Genomic DNA, 17,699 nt, shown 5'->3' with positions numbered 1-17,699 from the left:
AGAGCAATTTTCCACCCACACCGTGTAACCCTGCTCCCGTCCCTACTGTAGGGTTACACAATTTGGCTTCTCTCCTGGACAGAGGGGAGACTCATCCCACAGTATCTATTTGGGCCCTGCTATTGACAAAGAGGTTGGTTTGGCCTGATTAATAAGAACACGGAGCTGTTTTCTGTAGCAAGGGCCAGTTAAGAAGGGAGGAAGAAGTATCTGAAACCTTAACAGAATGTTAAACGGATTAAGATTTCTATATAACTTTGTTGGTAGAAAAAGTGTTTGAAGGAGGGATGAAAGGGTTCTCTTTACACCATCTCATTTCTAAACTTAATAATAATCCTTAAAGACCCTGCTGATATTGTATTTTAAAAGGCACGGGTAATTACGATACTGCTACATGAAGCAAGTTTAAAATTCAATCTGCTTGGGCAATTTTCACTGTGATTAAAAACTGGTTCAAAAGTATATTTGATTTCGGCCTAGAATCTCATGGGGGACAAACTACTTCCCAAGAATTAGAAAGACAGACTTAGAAGCTGTCGATTAGCAAGAATTGCCAACTATTCTCTAAGTATTAATGGACACCCACGGGTGTAGAACTACTCATGTAGGGTCATATTGCCACCATTTAGCACACTGATGCAGTGATTTATTAAATGGGACCCTTTATGAAAGAGTTATTGACACTTCAAAAATGTGTAAGAACGCCCTTAAAAATAGTTGAATTAACTTGGTAAATATGATGCATTTCAACAGAAATGCACAGATAAAGATAAATCATTAGGTCATTAAATTTTGGCCCATTAATTAGGTCATGAAATTTTGGCCCAAATGGTCAAAGGTGATGACATAGTTGTTTTTTTTTTAAGCCTCATCTTAATATCTTATTTAACCTAATATGGATGTTCTTACTTTAACTTTATTTTAATTCATATTTACCTCATATAACTGCTTCCATCACATTATATTCACAGTTTGTGAGTCACTATGTTTTAGGTACGATGTTTATAAATGATATATAGCCAGAACTTGTATTTTTATGCAATCTGGCATTCTTTGCCTTCAAACTGGCAATCTTTGTCTTCAAATTGGAGAATTTAATTCAATTATCTTTATTATGGTTAAATATATATATTTGGACCTATTTCAGTTGTTTTATTTTATTGTTGTTGTTTTATACTGGCCACACTTTTTCCTTGGTATTTTTTCCCCTTCTTTCTTGCCATTTTATTGATTGATTGAATTTTCTTTATTCCCTTCCACCAGTTTGGAAGTCATTCTATTTCTAGGGAAGTCGTTCTATCCCTAAATCTGTACACCAACTAAATCAAAAAGACAAGAAACAAGGGGCCTATGTGGCTCAGTTGGTGAAGCGGCTGCCTTCCGCTCAAGTTGTGATCTCAGGGTTGTGGGATTGGGCCCCACGATGGTCCCTCTGCTCAGTGGGGAGTCTGCCTCTCCTTCTTCCTCTGGCCCTCCCCCCACTTGTGCTCTTTCTCGCTCTGTTTCTCAAATAAATAAATACAATCTTAAAAAAAGAAGAAGAAGAAGACAAGAAACAACAAGTGTTTGTGAGGATTTGGAGAAAAAGGAACCCTCATGCACTATTGGTGGGAATGTAAATTGGTACCACCACTGTGGAAAACAGTATGGAGGTTCCTCTCAAAAATAAAACTAGAAATACCACATGACCCAATAATTCTACTATAGGGTATTTATCCAGGGGGGGAAAAACACTAACTTGAAAAGATATATACACCCCTATGTTTATTGCAGCATTATTTACAATAGCCAAGACATGGAAACACCTAGGTGTCCATCAATAGATAAATGGGTAAAAAAAATGTGGTATACATACAGAATGGACTACTACATAGCTGTAAAAAGGGATGAGATTGTGCCACTTGAAACGACATGGATGGACCTACAGGGTATTATGCTAAGTGAAATAAATCAGACTGAGAAAGACAAGTACCATATGATTCCACTCATAAATGGAATCTTAAAAAATAAAGCAAAAAACTGAATCAGAACTATAAATACAGAGAACAAAGAGATGGTTGCTAGAGGGGAGGAGGGTGGGTGGTTGGGTAAAATGAGTGAAGGGGAGAGGGAGATACAGGCCTCTGGTTGTGGAATGAGTAAGTCCTTATAAAAAGCAGAGTGTAAGGAACACAATCAGTGATATTGTAATAGTAATGTAATGGGACAGATGGTAGCTATACTTGTGAACATGGCATAATGTATAAACTTGTCCAGTCACTAGGTTGTACACCTAAAACTAAGGCAACATTCATTGTACGTCAACTATACTCAAAAAACTTTTTTCTATCCTTCTCTAGAGTAATACCAAGACTATGAAAGATATTACTTCTACTTCTTCCTTATCCCATGCTATTATGGTACAGTAGTTCTGTATTATTTTTAATAAACACACCAAAGTTGTTACTGCCAGACTATGGAAGCAGCCCAAATGTCCACTGATAGATGAATGGATAAAGAAGATGTGGTATAAATATATGATGGAATATTATTCAGCCATAAAAAAGAATTAAATCTTGCCATTTGCAACAACATGGATGGACCTAGAGGGTATAATGCTAAGTGAGATAAGTCAATCAGAGAAAGAAAAATACCATATAATCTCACTCATATGTGGAATTTAAGACACAAAACAAATGAGAAAAGGGGGAGAAATAAAGGAGAGAGAGAGAGAGAGAGACAAACCAAGAAAAAGACTCTTAACTATAGAGAACAAACGGATGGTTACCAGAGGGGAGGTGGGTGGGGGAATGGGAGTAATAGGGGATGGAAAAAAAAAGAAGAAAAAAAGGACTACTATAGTTGGTGGTGTTTTACCAAGAGTGCTTATGTAGATTTACCATTATGTTAACCAGTTTCTTTGCTCACTATCTTTCCTTGCAACCTACATGCTTTTCTTGGTTCAATTCTCTTCTCATTAAAGTATATCCTTTAGCAGTTTTTTAGTAGAGTTAATTAGCACAATCTTATTTATCTGAGTAGATTTTCAGTTTATGCTCACTTTTGACTTCTACTTTAGCCAATATAAATTTTGGGGTTGATGATTTTGCTCAGCATTTTGAAAATCACTTTCTGCAGATATCTAGCATCTAGTGTTGCTGGTAAGAAGTTAGCTACCATCCAATGCTGATTTTTTTTGCAAATAATATTATCTCTAACCCCTTTACATTCAATTGACCACATTCTCATCAGGATGAGTCCAAAGGTGGATTTACTTTTATTTATCCTTTGTAGGACTTAGGGTTTTCCTTTGTCTGTACTTCCATGTCCTAGCTATATGCTAGGTGATCTCATCAGCACCATCATCAAGTTCAGTCACTTTCTCCTTATCTTCTTCTAGTCTGCTCTTTCACTAGATTTTAACAAAAAAAAAATTGTTTTTTATTTTTATCACATTTATACTTGCATGTAGTTTAATGTATCAGTTAGTAAAAACTACTCTCCATCTCCTCTTCCTAGAGGTAATCCCTCTAAGCTCTTTCATTTATTTATGGAAAAGAAGGCTTTATTTCCATGTTCCTAATAACATGATTGCATTACATGACATTTCAGTTTTAGTTAGTATGTATTTACTCCCCACTACAGAGCATGAGAAGCAGCTCATTTCTCTCTCTTCCCACCACACATGTGCACCCTTCTGAATTAGTTTGTTAGTAGGTTCCTTCCACTCATTTTCTCGGTTTTCTCTTCTTGGTATTTCTTTTATTAAGATGTTGGGCTGACTAAATTTACCTTTAGTTATGTTATTTTTTTTTCTTCTCCTATTTACCATCACCATCTTCTTCTTCTCCTTTCTGGGAGATGTTCTCAATTTTACCTTTTACTTTATTGATCGATATGATTGGGCATAATTCAGTGTACCTCTGATTTAATATCTTTAGGACTTTTTTAAAGTTTTATTTATTTTAGAGAGAGACAGAGAGTGTACTGTGGGGAGAGACAAAGGGAGAGGGAAAGAGAATCCCAAGCAGACTCCACACTGAGTGCAGAGTCCAATGTGGGGCTCAGTCTCATGACCCTGAGATCAAGACCTGAGCCAAAACCAAGAGCTGGATGCCCAACCGACTGCATCACCCAGGTACCCCTTTAGATTTTTCTTCTTGGGCTGCTTAGATTTCCCAGGAAAGACTTTTTTCAAACTAATGTCTACAAAGTGAAGGCCTGGATGCTAGGATTCTGGAAACCTAGTGGGGGAAGAGGTTTGGGAGTCATGTGTCCAGTATGTACACATTTATCTAGTACACACTTGTGCATGTGCATGCGTGTGTGCACGTGCACACACAAACACACATGAATCTGCCAGGCTGAATACTACTAATTCTTCAAAACAGATGAAGCATCCTCTGGGAAGTTCTCTATGATCTCCCACAGAGATATCTGATTGAGCCCTTTAAGAGAAGCCACGGTTTCCCCTATCTTAGCAGGTATCCCTTGCCTCTGTAACTGCCTAGTTAAACATCTATCCTCCTCCAGAACCAGCTCCATCCATTTTGGATTTATGGGCCCCTGGCACAGCTACAAGTATGTAATAAGCTCAACACATTCATGAGTTATTAATTAACTCCTGAGGCAGCCCAGATAAGGGAGCTGCTCGTACATGCAGAAGCCAAATAGGAGCTGGGAAAGCACTTCAAGTAAACTCTACTGTCATAGGCTTTGGCATGGACATTCGTTCTATCCCTGGATGTACAACTCTTCAATAAACCAGGCCACCCCACACAAACTCTTCCCCTTTCATGTCTGGTTTTCCTAACTACATTTCTATATGTATATCAGGGAAAGCATTCAAACTACTTCATAGTAGTATAACAAAATATTTCTGAAAATAATCACTATTGCTTTAAAATTTGAGGGCTTCAGATACATGTGAAAATCAAAATACATTGTTACTAAGGAAAACTGAGGCATAAGGAAACCAGGCAAGAAATAGCTACTGGATGTAAGAATAAATGTTATTAACCTATTTAGAGGAAAGTGTTGAAGAGCAACAGACTATGAACAGGTGTCTGTGCTGCTGAAGAGTGAGGAATGAGTAAAGAACAGCAAACAGTTTGGGTAACTTATATTTATAACTGTCTTAACAGTGACAGGCAGAGTCTTTTAGAATCTGCATAAAGCTGAAGGGAGCAAAGGGGGAAATAATTGAACAATCCGATGAAGACCGACACTTCCAAATGAATGAAATGTCAGTATTTGACAGTTGTAGAATTTTTTTCCATTTTTTTAAAAAGATTTTATTTATTTATTTGAGAGAGAGAGAGTGCATGCACAGAGGTAGAATGGGAGGGAGAAGCAAACTCCCTGCTGAGTGAAGAGCCCGATGCAGGGCTTGAGCCCAGGACCCCGAGATCATGACCTGAGCCGAAGGCAGACGCTTAACCGACTGAGCCAACCAGGTGCCCCGACAGTTGTAGAGTTTTAAAGTCAGAATATCAGTTAGTTTAGCTTCCTCCTCAAGACATGGATGCTACCCAGGACTGTCCTTATAGAGAGCCATTTGTATTCCAAGAAATACTCTCACAGCTGAAGCCTGGCTCTGTCTCTGGATTTCCATAACTGACAGGGAGATTTTAGCACTCTTCTGTCACAGTCTGACCCCCATGCACTAACTTTACCCACTGCTTACTCCTAGTTTTCAGTATCACAAAAGTCTAATACCAGACACAAGCTATATGCTTTACAAATATATCTCTTTTGACTCTTCAGAACAACCCTATGAGACAAGGATTTTCTCTATTTTAACGATGAAGGAACCGAGTTGCAGAGAAGTTGGGATGTCATTAAGGACTCACAACCAATTACGTGGAGAGGAGTCAAAAGTGGAGAGACAGTGTCACATCGTATTTAAGAACATAGACTCCATATGACTACCTGGATTTGAGTCCCAGTTCCACTGCTTTCTAGGTATGTGACCTTAAGAAAGTTGTTCAACCTCTCTGAACCTACTTTATAAGATGGTTTGTTATGAGGATTAAATGAGTTAATATGTGTAAAGCATTTGGAATAGTGCCTGGTACTTAATAAGCACCATAGAAGTGTTTGTTAAATATATAAAAGATTGGCAAAATTATGAATCAAATCTAGGTTTATCTGGTTCCAATGTATATGCTCTTAACCAAGACTCTTCACCGTGTTGGTCTCTCAAATGTTTGAAGGCAGCTACTCTACCTCTGAAGTTTTTCTCTTTTCCATAAGCTCCATTTTCCTCAGTGGTCCTCAATATTATGTGCTTTCTAGAATTCTTCCCATCTGTCTGGCTTTTGTCCTAACGGGAAAAGCAGGACCCAAAATTGCTTCAATCCTTCCGGAGATTACCGTCATCTCCCTAGATTTAGCAAGGTTGTTCTAATGTAGCCGTTTCCATGTGGGGTGCCCAGAGCAGAAGAATCCACATTACCTGGCAACATGCTCAAGATGTAAATTCTCCAGCTAGAATCTAGACCTACTGAGTCAGAAACATGAGGGATGGATCCTAGCAATCTGTATTTTAACAAGCCCTCCAGGTGATTATGATTCAGCTCAAGTTTGAGAACCACTGTTTTAATGAAACTTAAGACCACAGTACTGGTTGAGGTACCTACATTGCTTATTAGCTCATGCTAAACTGATGACTGGCATTCTCCTAGAATTTGGGCCTTCAACGTGTATCTAATTTAAGGTTGTGGTTTTAAATCTTCCTTTAGGTCTTCTTGATTTGGACTCACACTGTTCCAGCCCCTCAAAATCTCTCTGAATTCATACTCTGTTTTGGAATATACTGGTTCTCCCCTCCAGCTTTGTGACACCTGAACATTTGATAAGTATGTCATTCATTTTTTTCATGATGTCACTCATAACATCCGTATAGAGCTGGGGCAGAAGGCTGGAGGTCCTTGGCAGATCACCCTCTTTCAGCCTGATGTTAATCCTGAAGACATCTCATGCATATGGTTTGTGAACTTTCTTATTATCAGACTGTATATCTCCATCTTATCCAAGAGGAAACTATGAGGAACTTGCTTTGCTCTAAAATCCCTAATAAAATCTCAAAAGAACCCACAAAAAAACAAAAAACAAGCAAACAAACAAAAAAAACCCACAATCCCTTCTGAGCAGAGAAGCTGTGGATCTTCATCTTAAGTTTCCCTTTGTTCCTTTCTTTTTCCTACTCCTCCTTCTCCCTCAACCAGGAGAAAATTGCCTATAACCAGGCATGGCCTCAAAACCTGTCAGCTCAAAGGCATAGCTCTGCCTAGACCAGTTCCTTTTAATTTTATACTATAACTTCTTCTCCAGGTATTTCCACTCTTTACCATATTCTTACATGGTAGGTTTTTTTGTTTGTTTGTTTCTGTTTTTTTACATTTTTATAGGATTGGAAATTGAAGCTCAGAGAAGAAGTTAAGCAACTTTCCCCAACATCACACATCAGCTAACTAGTAGGGACACCATATTTATATTCAGGTCTGTCTACCAAGGTTCGTATTTCACATCTTATGTTATATTACTACATTATATTAATACTAGTAAAGCTGTACAGGGCAGGACAAAAAAAAAAGAAGATGTTCAGATGATCTTTGAGACTCTCTTAACCCACCCTTCATTCCAGAGAATACTGAACTTAATTATTGATGACCAAAACAACACATATCTCAGCTACCATAATGGTAACATCTTGTAACATCTACAAGGATCTAGCATTTGGTCCCCTCTCACAAGAATCCCTGAAGGTATAAAGACACATGTGGCCAACATTCACTTTGTCCTGAAGACTACCAGCCCCTAAAAAGGAAAGCCAACTGTGTAAGTGGTTAGAACACAAAGCCAATTGTCTCCTACTGCTCTCTATGGCAATCTTCAGAGTCAAGTCCTGGACTTGTTGAAGGTGACTCAACTCTTTATGGAAAGAATGCCAAAAGCAACTGTACAAAAGATTTCTTTCTTCACCTCCTTAATTCCTGAAGACCTTATAGTTCCTTAATGTAATAGAAGCAATTATGAGCTTCCAGGTTTGGCAGACAGTTGAGTAATAATGAAAGGGAACACTACTCAGGTCTTCTCAGAGGCAGATTTCAAGGGAGTCCAGTCATACTGATTGACAGAACAGTCCGTTTTACTTGGTGGAGTAAGAAACACAGCATTCATTGATCTTCGAACTGCAGTTTTGCACTTTTGTGCCTTCTTTGCAAAATTCTATCTCCCTAGCTTGGAAGACCCCAAGGTGCTTGCCTGTGATCCCCCATTTATCTTTCACCTTACATATAATCTATTTCCTTCCTTTCTCCATGTCAAGAGGCTGGCCAAAGCTTCCTGTGAGGATAAAAGTATTATAACTGAGAAATAAAGTACACCATGAAGTCCAAGTAATAAATTACACAAATACAATTTTGCCATTTTAAATATAGTAGAAAATATTGTCTTTCAATCTTATTTTGAGAAACTAGCATGTTCTTGAAGGAGTTCCAACTGTTTTGATATTTCAAATTTTAAAGTACTATTAATTATGTATTTATACATAATAGAGTCTCAGGACTCAGAAAACCAAAAACACAATTAAAAAGTTCACCGTGTGCTTTGTTTTATGTGTATTACACTAAATTTGCCAATAAGGAAACACTCTTTCATGGTCTCCTTGATTTACTGATGAAATTTCTGATTTGCTATCAGATCAGAACAGGCACAATACCCCTTCAAAAGCACAAAATATAAAGCCTAAAACAACATAATGGGACAAATCTTGAGGATTTAATCCTCTTTAGGTATGGACACAGGCTAAGAAAACACATGACACTCAGGCTGTTGCTTTCAAATTGTTCTTCCAACAATAACAGATATCACTAATCAATCACAACACTTATTGCTAAGCCTAGAGATCCCCATAAAATACTTCTCAAACCCATCAGCCACCAAATCCTACTTGAGTTGGCACAGAACTATTTGCCATCCTATGCTTTGTGATAGATCTATCAGAGTTTGCAGGACTAATGACTACTGTTTTGCTTTAGGTTTCTTATGTGGGAAAAAAAAATCTATAATAATTCAAATACACAATACTTCCAGCAAGGATTCTGTCTTTAATACTTCATCCAAACAAAATAAAACAAAACAAAACTCTAATTTTTTGATGGATCAGAAGACTGCTGCAGAACATGTGTGCTATGTACAGCCAACTGCGGAACTGGAGGTACAGGGAGAGGTTCAAGCCTCAAACATGTAAAGATGAGCACAATTAATTCAACTATGTAGATTCGGATCAGATTGGTGCGTGTTGAAACTTTTACTTTTCTTGCTAATTTGAAAAGTAGAAATACGAAATCTGTCCAATATGCTATAGATAAGAAGAATGACTTAAAAAAAAAAGAATGACTTAATACAATAAACTGCACTTTTTAATAGAACATAACATCTATGATAAATCAAAAAGGAAAACAACTAACTAATGTGTGTTTTTCTATATAGCTAATGTTCTTAGAATAAAATGTCCTCTTTGGCAAGAACCTCAAAATTTTTCATGTTCTCATTGGTCTTGAGGATGGCAGGCTACTTTATACAACTGTAACCATCACAAGACAATTCTTTTTTCAAATTTAGCCAAAAATTGCTAAAAACACATTATGACAAATAGGAGCACTGCAAGTTGATATTAAATTCAATGTTTTATTTGGTAAAATAAAAAGACAGTTTATGAAAAAAATTAAACCCCAATATTGATAAGTTACTCTATTTAGAAATAAATAAATGTAAGAAGTTGTTACTTGTGCTACCATTTATAATATGTCTAATACTCTTTCTCATTGATTTTCAAATCACATATATTTAGTATATATTCAACATATGTTCAAATTATATATTCCATATGTACTCAAATTATGTATTTGGATATATATATATATATACACACACACATATATTTTTCCTCAAAGGGCTATGTACTAGCAAAAAGATTAGTTTTGGATGAAAAAAACAGGATAGTTTAAGAAAATAAGCAAAAGCACGTATTTTAACACCTATATCTGAAGGAGAATAATAGTTATCTCACATTTTACGGCATGTAAAATTATTTAAAAATTCCCCCCAAACACATTTTCAAAGAATATGGACACCATCGATTTGTTTTAATTTTAGCAAAGTAAAGATTCTATACAGTTCACACACCTATTATAGAATAACAAAAATATGTTCACTGTTCCTTAAGAGCATATTTGAAATAATTTTAATAAAACATTGCTTAATAGTTCACTCAAGTCTTTGTAAGTAAACACTCGACACTCAACTAAGGCTTCATTTCCTCAAAATCAGAGGCTCCACAGATGGGGGAAGCTCAGACAGAGCTCTTATGTTCGCCCAGCTGATGCTCTCATGGGGCAAAGGCACTTTCAAAGACAACTCATTGTCTGGCACAGATCCTGCCTGCCAGATTGAAAGCACTTCCCTGTAACCGCGTCTCATCCTGGCATTAGCACCCTCCTTCACAGAGCGCCTTGGTTTCACCCCTGAGGACGGTTCTTTCCCACACGTGGTGAAATCTGACTCTCCAGGTCTGCCTCAGCTTCACACAGACCCGTGCTTAAAGAGTGACATGGTTTTCCTTCCTTCGAAAGGGTGCTATCTTCAGAAGGATTAACGCTACAAATTTAGACAAGAACACCTTTGCAAGTTTCACTATCTAAATTTCTTTGACACTCATTCAGCTTTGTGGATTTTGAGAAGTAAATTTTGCATTTTTAATTTATAGTTTCAATGGTTGCCATCTTCAATCAGAGAGACTGGAACAAAAAATTAAAAGGGAAAATTTACTTTTCAAAATCTGCAAAGCTAAATGAATTGTTGAAAAAATGTAAGTGATTGAACTTCCAAATCAATTTTTTGGTAAGTTTGTAGCACTCATGCTTCTGAGGATATTAAAACTTAAAACTACACCACCACTTTTGGGTCACCCGGGATCTCCCATAACCTGGAGAATGTCTTCTGGGTTCCAAATTATTATTCCCTTCAAGTTAACCTATATGCTTCGGTCAGCCTACAGTTGTTTTTTCTTGATTTAAAATGAACTTTTCTCTAAAAGTGTCTTTTTCAAGATTTTGAGACATTCTCTGATAAAACACTATTTTCTGAAATTGAGTGAAAGATTTAAAATTCTTACTATCATTAACTTGCAGTTCAGATAATTTTAACATACATAAATGCTATGTGGACATTTTACTTGTTCAGGAGTCTGAATTAGAGAATATAATCTCATAATCTCAGGTGAGAGAAAAGTGGCTTAACTTCATCAAATGCGTATTTTCGGTTTTTTTTTAAATACTGACCAATATATATAAAGAGATAAATTCATTCTTTACAACAATGGTTTTCAGGATTCTTTTTTTTTTTTTAACTGTAATCCCAGACAGAATTCCACTTCGTAATCATGACCCAGGGCATATATACAAAAGTGTGTCTGTGTATGTGTATATTTGCATTTTTTTATGAAACCAATGTTTCCAAAACATGTGATATCCTCTAATACTTTCTATTCTAGTCTTTTTTTTACTTCAAATTTTTGTTGATTGTGACTCCTTATGTTGATTCAAGGCCCACTAATGTGCTGATAACCACGTCTGAAAAACAATAAATTAGCTATAAATGGAATTAAGCAATACACACCAGGGTTACCGCAACACATCAAGTCTTTTATGCCTTTGGATTCTGCTCGTTTTTTTAACATAATGAGAAGTAGAAGGTGAATACAGAACAAAAGCACAAGTCTCCAACTCCAAAGGGCACAGGAACCCTGAGGATCTTGTTGAAATGCAGATTCTGGTCTGGCAGGTTTGGGGTGGGGCCAAATGCTGCCTGTGTAACCAGGTGGTGTGGATGGGCCACTCTGGAGGCAGCACATTCTGAGAACTGAGGGTGCAGAAGTTAGTCTGAGGGGTTGGGGAGGAATAGAAGTAACTGCGTTACACACCACCCCCTTAAAACTAATGCTGTCAGAACAAGGGCCTGCACTGGTGCTGAGGACACCCCAAGCATTTCCACAGGCTGCACACAGCCCACTCGATGCGGCCGAACAAGAAGACATCCTTCAGCAGATCTCCCAGGGGCATCGGAGTCTTTATAAGCCTCTCTCTGGTGACCGCTATGCTTTTTGGTTTCTCCATAACCAACCCCTGCCCAAAAAAAGCTGGGAAAGGGCAACCTGTTTCTAATTGCTTGGAAGGCCCTTTGGAAGGGATTGCCTAAAAATGTGGACAACTGTTAGATGAGGTAAAGCAGGAAAAGCAGAAGAGATTCCGGCAAACAAAAGTGTGAAAGACTTATTAACATTTCACTTCAGGAACTTGTTACACTGTGAAACCTGCTTGTCCAGGTGGACTGTACTCATAAAATATTTGTGAATGGGACAGAAATAAGTCCTGTAATTCAAAGCATAATGTCCTACTTCTAAACCACAGAGGTAGAATTCCCAAAGTAGGGAAGACTGCGCCAGTAATTGCAACCGTTCCTGGTACAATCCTGGCTTTCTGCACTTCCAGCTTCCAGAATTTAGGGCATACATGTATTGATAAAATAAAAATATTCATCATTTTGATGAGGCTGTCTTTTGTGTTATCATTTTGTGTATCTATCTGAAGGGACCAGGGAATGTGTTGCTCACTGCTGTACTGAGTATAAACCTGACACACATTTGGTGCTGGAAAAATGTCTGATAAGAGAATGAACGGATGGACATAATTTTAAAAATAACATGTAACATCTTACTATGTACTTTATTCACTGATTCGCCATTAGTGTTTGCTCTATTGAATTGAGCAAGAGCTTTTACGAAGGGGGCAGAAATGAAAAGTGGCATCTTCCAAATTGCAATTGTCCACAATGCAAGCAGGGAAAAGAGAAAGGAGGGGAGGAAAAAAAAGAGAGGCCGACAGACCAGGACAGTGAGTGTGAATTCCCGGTTAGAGTAGGGCATGGCATGGTGGAGTAGGAGGTATATTGGAGTCAACTGAGGAGAATATTCACATTTCCCGGATTTTGGAATGTCTCTCCTGACCCCTCCCGTTAGGACTAGGATCCTAATAAATGAATATCTATAATTGATGAGGACAAGGGAGGGTGGGATTAAGATTTGGAACTAAGGTCTGAGGCAGCGGTTTTCACGGGGGACGGTTATGCCTCCCCGGGGACACTTGGCAATGTCTGGAGACAGTTTTGATTGTCACAACTCGAGAGTGGAATGCTAATGGCATCGAGTGGGTAGAGGGCAGGGATGCTGCTAAACATTCTACCATACACAGGGCAGCTCCCCCAAACAAAGAATTATCTGCCCCAAACTGTCCATCCTACCCAGGCTGAGAAACCCAGCTCCGGGGGGTGGGGGGAGGCATGGCAGAGGCAGGAGTAGAAGCGATCAGGAGAAAGAATGTGCTCACCAGGACCACTAGGCTAACTCAGGTGAAGAGTAAGGTCTTAGCATGAAGACAGTGTGGGAGAAAGATGATGGGGCTGAGCAAGAGGGTGGAAAATCTCGCTGTACCTCCTGATTCAATGGATCCTTCTCATTGGTCAATCCTAGACCAAATGCTGGTGGGGTCAGCTCCACTGCATCAGCTCAAGGCAGTTTTGACCTCTTGAGAACCAAGCAGAAGTGCAAAGGAGACCAGTGATCCTGGGGTGGAAATGGGGATATAGGCTACCCTGCATGGTAATATGCCAATGACTAGAAAGGCTTAAGTGTAGTAGAGGCTGCTGGTGCCCTGACCCTCTACCCATGGGCACCACGTCAGGGCCCACCAGCTTGTCTTCTGACTGCCAAAAACTGCATTCCTTTGTCTGGAGGTGTGCTCACGGCTGCCCAAGTGGCAGTCCTGAAATACCAGGGAATCAATCGCCTCTGGAGGCAGTCCTCAACTAATGTCTGACAGGTGTTGGTGAATAAATATGCTCTCTCTTGCATCATGGGTGGGGTAACTATGAGACACATGTTCCACACTGTCTCCCAGAGTTCACCAGGGAGACTAAGCTTCAGGTACCCACAGCGGTAACTGGTTTGATCATGCCACCTTTTTTTTTTTAATTTTATTTACTTATTTGACAGAGAGAGAGAGAGAGAGAGAGAGAGAGCACCAGCAGGGGGAGTGGCAGGCAGAGGGAGGGGGAGAAGCAGGCCCCCCCACTGAGCAGGGGGAGCCCGATGTGGGACTCCATCCCAGGACCACAGGATCATGATGTGAGCCAAAGGCAGTTGCTTAACTGACTGAGCCACCCAGGCGCCCCTGATCACGCCACCTTATTGGCTACTGTCCCTGACCTGGCTGACTTACCCATCTCCTATTGGTGTTTTCTTGATCTTCCTCCTAAAATAATTTGCACATGAATTTTTGTCTTAGGATCTGCTTTTGGGAATAGAACTCTTATGGCAAGTCTTTTGAAGGAATATCCGGCTGGCAGCCACTTGAGCCTCAGGTGCCTCTGATAAAAGAGTCCTCTGTTTTAGAGGGACCGATTTTTCCATCCTTAAGGTCCTGAGCACAGAATCACTGGGTTCCTCTGAGCTGCAGGCTCTGGTCCCACTTCTTTCAGACCATCAGAAACACAACTCCAGGCACATTCCTTTCTCTCCTACTGAGAGAATAAACAAAACCATATCTTTTGCTTAAGGATGGAGGGAAATGCAAACATAATCCCTGTTAGTTTCAAATGCCCTTACAGTCAAACTTCTGCAAGAACTCAACTAGGTAGCAACACCTGATTCTGAGAGGGGGTCTTACTCTAGCACTGGGAAGAGGCAAAGATGGACAGCAACCACTGCCATGGTTCAAATGAAAATTTAATGAATCACCAGTTGGGATTTACAATCACAAAAGAGCAAAAATGAGACAGTTATTTCAAAACCCTGCTAGACAAAGAAGAGAAAAGAATTGTAAACCTGCTCAGGGCAATTTAAATCACTTATCTTCCATGCATTGGGAACTCAGACACTATGATCTTGAGGAACAGAAAAAGTCCACACAAAAGCTAGGTGTTGTGAAAGATGCCACAGCAGCAACACGTGCCAGGGTCACGTCTCAGAATGTTGTCCCTGCAGAAACTTGAACCCATCACCTAAGGAACTCCTTGTTGTTACACAAGTTAAGGAATCAGGCCGCCAAGCTCTGGGTCTATCTACAGTAAGCCATTTTTACGGATGTTTACATCCTCAGAAGCCACTCTTTACAAATCCTCAGAAGTCACTCTTCTTGGATTATGGGTTTTTGCTGGGTTTCACCTTTGCAAGAGCATCTACTTTGTGGCCCTGATTTCTTGTCAGCTTAGTTGAGGAAATGGAAAGATCTTCTATCTCAGTTCTTATGTGCGGGTAGCTTTTTTTTTTTTAAGTGAAAAGGGACAGCAGAGCTTTTTCCTGCCCGACAACCTATTCCCTTATTTATAATGCAGGACAGCAGGGCCTTGTAAGTGTATATTCTGGTTCATCTGAGGACACACGGTTGTTCATTTTAAAATTAGATTCATCCTGATTATATGAAAACAGCCTACGTGTGGTTGGTCAAAATAGCAGGAAAGCATTACTCAGCACCTACTTTCTGGGCCTACTTTGTAGACTCCACTAAACTTTTTCAACACACAGTCCCTGCCCTCTTGGAACTTGAAATCTAGCAGAGAAATGTCTATTTCACTGACTGATATGAGGTTTGGACACTGGACAGTGAAGAAATATATATAGTAAGTGACTAACTATGTAATATTACCTTGGACAAGGGGGTGAGAAAACCTGTCATTGAAATGGCATGTGTCAGCAAGGCAGAACTAGAGAGAATTTAGATCTCAATCCTAATTAATCAGGGCAGGATTTCGGGAGCTCCTTGAATGAAGGATTTTGGGAAGCTGGGTTAAAACAGAAGCAGGGAAAAATACAGAATGGATTTTAAGTGAAGAAGTTTGAATGTGGACACTAGAAACGTATCAGAATAAGAGAGGGGCATAGCAGCTAGGTAAAAAAGGAAGTGAGATACTCAGCGTATGCATTATATTCATTACAAGCAGGAGAGTCAAATTTGTGTTCAAGAGGCTGGAGTCCTGGGCAGGTAACTAAACATCTATTATTCTTATTTTCCTCAAAAACTGAGGGTTCACTAACTTCAACAATTGACCATAGAACATATCTCTTGAGATTGAAAAATGCTAGGTCATCTATAAAAAGGAGAATGTTACCAATAAACACATCATAAAACTAAATAAAGAATAACTAATGATGCAAAATGATTCTGGAAATTCGGACGGTAACTCCTGGGTCTCTTTCTTTATTTCTTGCCTTTTGGATAATAATGCTCTAGATCTCCAGGATGTAGGTGTACTGAACACAATTGATGTTATAATTTTTGCAATAATAAAATGATAACAAAAATTATTTTCCACGTATTAAGCACTCACAAGGCAACATGTACTGGCAAAGCAGTTAATAATCATGCTCTCTCATGATCTCTTCCACAATGCTGTGGTGTAAGTAACCAGGATTCTTTCCACTGCACAGATGGCGTGACTGAAGTTCAAAGCAGTTAAGTAGCTTGCAGGAGAGACCATCAGCTAAGAAGGGGCAAAGCCAGATATCCAACTCAACACCTGTATGGATGTCCAGCACCCCACATCCTGGTCTCTCTCGCCAGTGCCTCATCTCTCAACCAATCCAGGACCCAGAACCCTCAGCTTTCTCCTCTTCACAACACACTTGGCCAATAAGCGGTGTGTGTGGGTGGGAGGGAGAGGGTTTCTTCTCCCTGCCCTGTGACAGGACTTTAAAATAAGACATTACTGGCACCCACACTGTGAGTCACCCTGAGCCCCAGAGACCCCAGTGATGGGCCAGTAACAAGTAAGGGATTATTCAGAGAATTATTTCTTCCCTATTATGGAACATCAAGAATTAATTACCTGGATTCTGTACCTGAGAGGCATTTATCAGGATTAACTTCTTAATATTGCAAAATTTAATTTTCAAAAGCACTGCAAAATATTTTATTAGAAGACGCTTGTGGAGTCGAAGACAGCCTTACCCAGGCTAATTTAAAGGGATACAATTCTTTTTCTTTTACATGTCCTCAACATGATACTTCTTACCACTGGTTGACCTTATTTCTTAATAATCCAAAATGTATGTGTGCTTTGCATTTCCTTACTTCATAGAATTAGACATTTTAATAATAATTAAATAATAAGGTTTTCAGAAAGGTAAAATATGCCTAGTTGGAAGGAAAAGGCTTCTTTGTTCTCTTCACTTACCTCACCTTTATTATTCATGCCCCTCTTACATTTCCTTCACAGGAGGCACTTCTATAGAACACGCTGAATATTTGATAAAGCACATTTTTAATTTGGGGAGAAAACAAGCAAACACTCTTTTTGTCTAAAAAAAAGAGGGGTCCCATTGCAGTAAGCAACGACAAGTAGGATAAATAATAGGAAAATTGATGTTATTAGTCAAGATATTAGATAATGAGTCATTTATTTAAACAGACTGAAGTTCTGTAAAATGATTACAGGAAAATGGCTTCAGTACCTCTGTCAACACTGTCAATTCTCTGTCAAGAATCAGCTCTGGCCCCTGCTCCCTGATATTTCTACTCTAAATTTTAGTTTCCTTTAAAAAATTAGCACTCTAATCATGTGCCAGAAATATCAGGAGTGATCGGCAAACTCCCAATGTT

At 39.0% G+C, this 17,699-nt stretch overlaps 1 protein-coding gene across 9 annotated transcripts in view; it reads right to left on the bottom strand.

The window, feature by feature from the left end:
* Positions 1-17,699, bottom strand: part of THRB (thyroid hormone receptor beta) — a 376,102-nt gene that overhangs the window by 345,461 nt on the left and 12,942 nt on the right. The gene's annotated exons all lie outside the window — the stretch shown is intronic.

The sequence above is a fragment of the Zalophus californianus genome, chromosome 1, assembly GCF_009762305.2.
Source record: "Zalophus californianus isolate mZalCal1 chromosome 1, mZalCal1.pri.v2, whole genome shotgun sequence".
NCBI lineage: Eukaryota > Metazoa > Chordata > Mammalia > Carnivora > Otariidae > Zalophus > Zalophus californianus.
This window is presented reverse-complemented; position numbering and strand designations above follow the sequence as displayed.